Raw genomic sequence first — 6,068 nt, forward strand, 5'->3', positions numbered from 1 at the left:
AGTTACACTATCCGACATCCACGGCTAAAGAAAGTACTTTGGCAAAACCGCCATCAAACACACGGCAAAAGAGCGAATGGATTTCATTGTGAAATTCCAAACATTAGCCCATCACCGGCTGCATGGACTTGGCAGCGATTGAAGCTTATTCATTCATAAATCTTAAAAGGAAAACATGCGCACACAACATATGGAAGTGTTTTTCCTGAACCAGGTCCACATGGTAGCGTTATTACCACAGCAGCATGACATGCTCAGAGGGAGAGGCAGGAGGCTCTGGGTCTCTGTGCTCTACAGAAATGATGTTTTAGACACTGGTATCTGATGGAGGGAGAAGAACTTGACCCCGCAGCTATCTCAAAAGCCCCTCCACATATGGAGGCAATTACATCAAATGGTGTTCTCCGGCAATTCCCCCAGTCGAAAAAGAAATCACTGAAATTTTTATCCCAGTCTCTCTTCTCCGTCCGTTCTCCTGCTATTAGTGCAGGCACACAGCAGTACACCGTCCTCATGTCTGCCAAGCCTCGTCTTAATCATTATTTCTTTCTCTGCAGCAGTGCTCACCTGATGATTAGAGGCTCTCAAGGTCTTATTTTAAATTTCAAGACAAGAAAAATGCCCTTGTGGTGCAGTATATCTGCCAGGCTTTGACTTTCAAATACCTTTGTCTACCACTGCCGAATTAATTATCATCCCTTTTCCATTTAAAAGATTTATTATTCATATCAAGCCTTGACGAGTTATCTGTTCAGTTTTCATTGAACTGATCGCCTGAGATTTTTTATTTTTGGCAACGTATATAATGAGTCTTTATTGCTGTGGTGTCTTGCTTTGATTTGAATTGAGAGATTAAATCGGTTACATCTTCTTTCATACGTTGTTGATAAAGTCCGACATTCTGTAGGTGGAACACATTGGGTAGATCCAAACAAAATCCATTGATTCTGCAATACATCTTTGTAAAGCATTTTAGATTTTCATAGGCATAATAGATACAAACTGCCTTTAAACAATTTTTTCTTATGGGGACAACACTACTACATTACCACCTCCTACTGTCAGAAAAGACATTAGCCATCCAATCCACTATTCTCAAGATAAAGCTTAACTTTGTTGTTTGTCAAGCCTGTTAATATGCTACAGTGGAAATACCACAGATTTGTTCAAACATATCAGAGTTAATCAGGAGAAAGGGCCCACAGAGCTGCAAGAACAAAGACAATGCATTGATGCTGCCTTTCAGAAAGGCAGAAAGTATCCAGAAAGGCTGCAGACAGTCACTATGAAGAACAACTGTGACCAATGCCTATCGGGTACATCTGTGACAGGCTGCACTAGTATTTAGTATTATATATGACTTTTTACTATTTACTCCCTTCAAATAATATGACATTTTATTATTTATTTATTATTATTCATTCAGAAAGTTCTGACCAATAAAACAGCACGTTTTTGGATGTGTAACAGTCCAAAGTGTTGTCAATTAGGACACAGAGAACATACAATGCTGTATGTTGCTCTACTCTGATAAATAAATAATTCAATAAATAACTGTCTTCACTGAATAGTGATGATTTGTCAACAGCATTAGTGCAAAAAGACACTAATTTAGCACCACAAATACTGTACGAGCAACAGTCTTAGTTAAACCTTGTCAGTGGGTTTCACTGCGTGTGTGTATGCATACACATTTGTCACATTAATACTAGCTCGATGGTGTTTTAAGCCCCCAACGTTGACTTCAAGGCAGCCCCGCAACCGTTGACTTCAAGGCACCTAACCCTAACCTTAATCCTAACCCTAACCATTGCCTAATCCTAGTGCCTTCCAGGCAGCGCTGCCTGGAAGACGATCTTGGGGGCTTAAAACACCAAACACCTTAATATTAATGCATCTCCTACAAGCCTGCAGACATGGACCTAAGAGGATGGGATGCATACAGAAAGTATTATTTCCCGCGATTATATTTTCTTCTTGACCCACCTCTAGTTATACACATGCACGTGCAGTTATGTATCGAGTTTAAATCAATAAAAAAAATAAAACCATTGGTGAGTAACTCATTTTAAGGAGGCTATGTTCTGATTTGGAAACTTTGTAGCTGAGCCATCACCATCAGAGGAAACTACTGAATCAAAGGAGCTGAGATTGAAAATAAAATGGAGTCATGACATCCTCGTTGCAGCGTGACCTTGTGACTTCCTTTAAAAGTGGTGGAGTCAGAACATAATACATCTGATTGAAATCACAGAGGTGTGGGAGTCAAATTCAGCCACCCATCAGCGAGCCTTCACTTTAATCACGCTGCTCATACTGTACATGAAAAAGAAGATGCCGTGTCGCGTATCTGTTACCAACACGTGGGTCAACACATAGTTGCACTACATTTCACAGCAGTTAAGTGGAGGGTTAATGAAATTCTTGTTAACTTTTAACAAATATATACCCCGGTGGAAACGAAAGATGTGTTTAATGTTGCCTACACAGGACAATCAAATGTGAGCAACTTTCAAATTGAGTCTGGTTTGAAATTATTTTATTCAATTAAATCTGCTGAACACAAACTCAGTAATACAATCTGATGAATGTTTGGTCAAAAAATGTTGTATAAAAAGGTTTTCTTGTGGCCGGGGTGGCTCAGTTGGTAGAGCAGGCGCACATGTACGTAGAGGTTTATGCCTCAACACAGAGGTCCAGGATGTGCGTCCGACCTGTGACGATTTCCTTCATGTCTTGCCCCTTTCTCTCCTAGCTGTCCTGTCCATTAAAAGTGGAAAAGCCACAAAAAATAATCTAAAAAAAAGTTTTTCTTTTCCAATCTACAGAGATACAGTTTGAACAACTACTGTTTATGAGTGATGAGCCTTAAACTTCCACAGATCCCATTGTGTTGATGTTAACAATGAACTGACTATGTGAAAGGGGTTGTTCATAGTGACCAACCACATATAATTATCACCCAAATCTGCAGCTCTACATACAGCTTTTTGTTCTTTATCCTTTTATCTTCCGCTTATTGTTTTGGTTGTACTCAGTGACTTTTGCTTAAGTTAGAAATCAGCAAATGGAAAAAAAATTGCAAGACATGATTTTCTCTTATATTGATGAAAGGGAAATATTTTGCAACAAGCCCTCCAATTTAGTCAATGCTGTCTGGAACGACAAATACTGTAAAAGCATTTTCTGATCCAACGCTCAGGAACATTACAAATTATTGTTGAAAAATAAATCCATTTTATGATGTGAAACACTGGGGTAAAGGTCTGGTCAGGTTTGGCCTAAAAAAAAACATTTTATAGAAAGTTTAGTTTGGGTTAAAATAAGTACTTAACCTAAAAGTTAGGGGACTTTTGTCGAGGTTCTACTATAATAATAAATGCCTGTTTAAGGTTATGGAATGATTGGGGTCATGCTAAAAACAATGGCGACTGTTGTCACTGACAGCAGTCTCCCGTGTTAAAGTCTGATGTTTCGTAAATCTTAGGTAAAAGTAAGGAAGTATAATTAACAAAATATACTCAAAGTAAATGGAAATGGACCCACAAATATACTACTGGATATAATGATATGACTGGATAGTTTATTCTATAAGTGCTATATGTGTTTTTTATCAAAGATATGAATCAGCGGGGTGACCTCTAGCTCAACTGGGGTGCGCTCCATGTAGGCTAAGTCCATATTAAATCCCCCCAAAAAAGTATCTTAAAAAGGAAGATATGAATCAGCAAAGGGCATAACATGTACAATACCTGAGACACTACAACTAGTTACTATGGTGCACTGCAATAATGTAATTCATAGAAATCTGTTGTGTAAAACCTAAAAGGTGCAACGGTATTCTTCAAATAGAAAGTGCATATACCGTCCTCTACTTCCTCTACCGTAGCTGTATAAGATTATTTGGGTTACTTTCTAAATAGATTCAGTGCAGTGAAGATAATTTGACCTCAGGTAAGGAAAGGAGTCATTTTAAGATTAATTTTAAGGTTATTTCTGGTATTAATTTAAATAATACAACCTGTGCAGCCTCTCTTCATGCTGTCGTGACCATTTTTAACCGCACAAAGCCAGACAACCGCAGTTCCTCTGGACATTAATATTCACCAGCATCTGCTTCAAAGAAAATCCCTTTACAAATCCCGGAATGTATCTCCTGTGGATTTCAGGCTTTGACATTTCACCAATGTGGATGTCCCCCTGGCTTATAGCGGCTTGAAAAGTGCATCTTCAGCGCTTCATAGTATGTATTATTCCCCCTTATTTGCCAAGTGAAGTCTGTATAGGTTATATATAATTCATTTTGTTCCCCTAGCTGAGGCCAGGTCAGATCTATTTGGATAACATTTCAACAGAAACTAATATAAATATGTATTATTGAGGTGAGCTTTTCACAATTCCACTTTTCGTTTTTATTGTATGGACGTGTCAATCATGATGGTGACAAAAACCGAGCCGAATGCACTGACTGCATAATGATATTACCTCTTGAATTGAGCGGCATGGTGCTTGAGTCCTGTTTGTTTCATTGTGCATTTGTAGGTGTTTTTCTATGCCTGTTTCATGGGCTGAAATTCCTGTTAATTTCACGTATTTGCCAAATAAAATGACTCAGAATTGTAGAAATAACCCTTTACCCCCACTGCAAATGAGATACAATGGTCATGGACAAATAGCAGGTTTGGGATTTAGTTTGTGTGTGATTAAAAATTAAGGAATAATTGGATCCATGTTGACTCTCAGGTCAACCCATTTACTATAATAAGAGGTATATTTACATCTGGTCTTTGGCTCTGACATCAAACACTCAAAAGCCCTCTGGGTGTTGCAGCACATTCATTCATCCAAAACAATCAGCTTAAAACTCCAGTTTTTGACACATTTTCCAGCCTAAATCCTTCCTGTTAAAAAAAAAAGCTAAACAAAGGCAGTAAAACCTCCATTATATTTACCTTTTTTTTCATTTTTTGTGGTAAGAGCCAAGCCCATGGCCCACTTTGGCTACCCTACAGGGCTAGTGTAAAAAAAAAAAAAAAAACACTCCCATCTATCACCAAGCACACATGTCAAGATTGCCCTAATAAAAACGAGGTGTAAATAATGTAGCGGACAGATATGGCGCAAAGCACATTTGCTGTGTGGAGATATAGGCTATAAAAACACAGCAGCACGGTTCCTCTCAGTCTAAGCTGCTTCACTTTCCTGTTTGCCACAACACCACCGTTTCAACAAAATACCACTCTGTCGGCCAGATTTTCAATGTGTTTAAATAACATGTTTGTTTTTTTGCTTTTTGGCAAAGCGGTCGCATTTGTGTGAGATGTTTTTGCCCAATAGTTTCATACTAGGTAAAGGAGAAGTCCATAATATTTTAATGCTGCTCTGTCTGCAATACTAAATAGCAAACATTTTAATCTAGGAGAAGGAGTCACGACAGAGAGTATACGACGATGCTAGCGGCTCAGTGAGGCTAAGACAAGTGGTGCTATTGAATGCTAACATGATCACAATTACAATTTAGGGTGTTTACCATTTGATAATTAGCACTGCACATAAAATACAGATGATCATGATGGGAATAGCAATAGCTTTGAAGCTTTATTTAGTCATAAAGTAAAGTATTGGACAAATTAAAAAATGTAATGCTGGCACACAAAAAGCCAGAAGATCAAGTCTGCAGAATTAATCTGTAAAAATCTGTAACTAAATTTGTGCTAATCTACCTTTTAGATGGTGAAATATTCCAGTGAATAAGTCAACGTTTTGACCTGCTGGTGGCACAACATGAAAAATCATTAGGATGCATCCTCTGAGAACCATGAATGTAGGCACAATATTCCATTGCAAGCCATCAAATAGTTGAGTTATTTCATTCTCTGGACCTAAGTGTAGGACTAAAGGACTGAGATGACTATCTCTAGATCCTCGTCATCAGCGAAAAAAGAAGAAAAAAAACATGTATTCCCATTAGATGTTTTGTTGTTGCATCACTTGGCCATGCAGTTTCAGAAAGCCCAGGTATCCATTGCATATTTTATAAATTGGCCAAATAATTTAGTTAGAAAAAA

This window comes from Perca flavescens, chromosome 10 (genome assembly GCF_004354835.1).
Source record: "Perca flavescens isolate YP-PL-M2 chromosome 10, PFLA_1.0, whole genome shotgun sequence".
Lineage (NCBI taxonomy): Eukaryota > Metazoa > Chordata > Actinopteri > Perciformes > Percidae > Perca > Perca flavescens.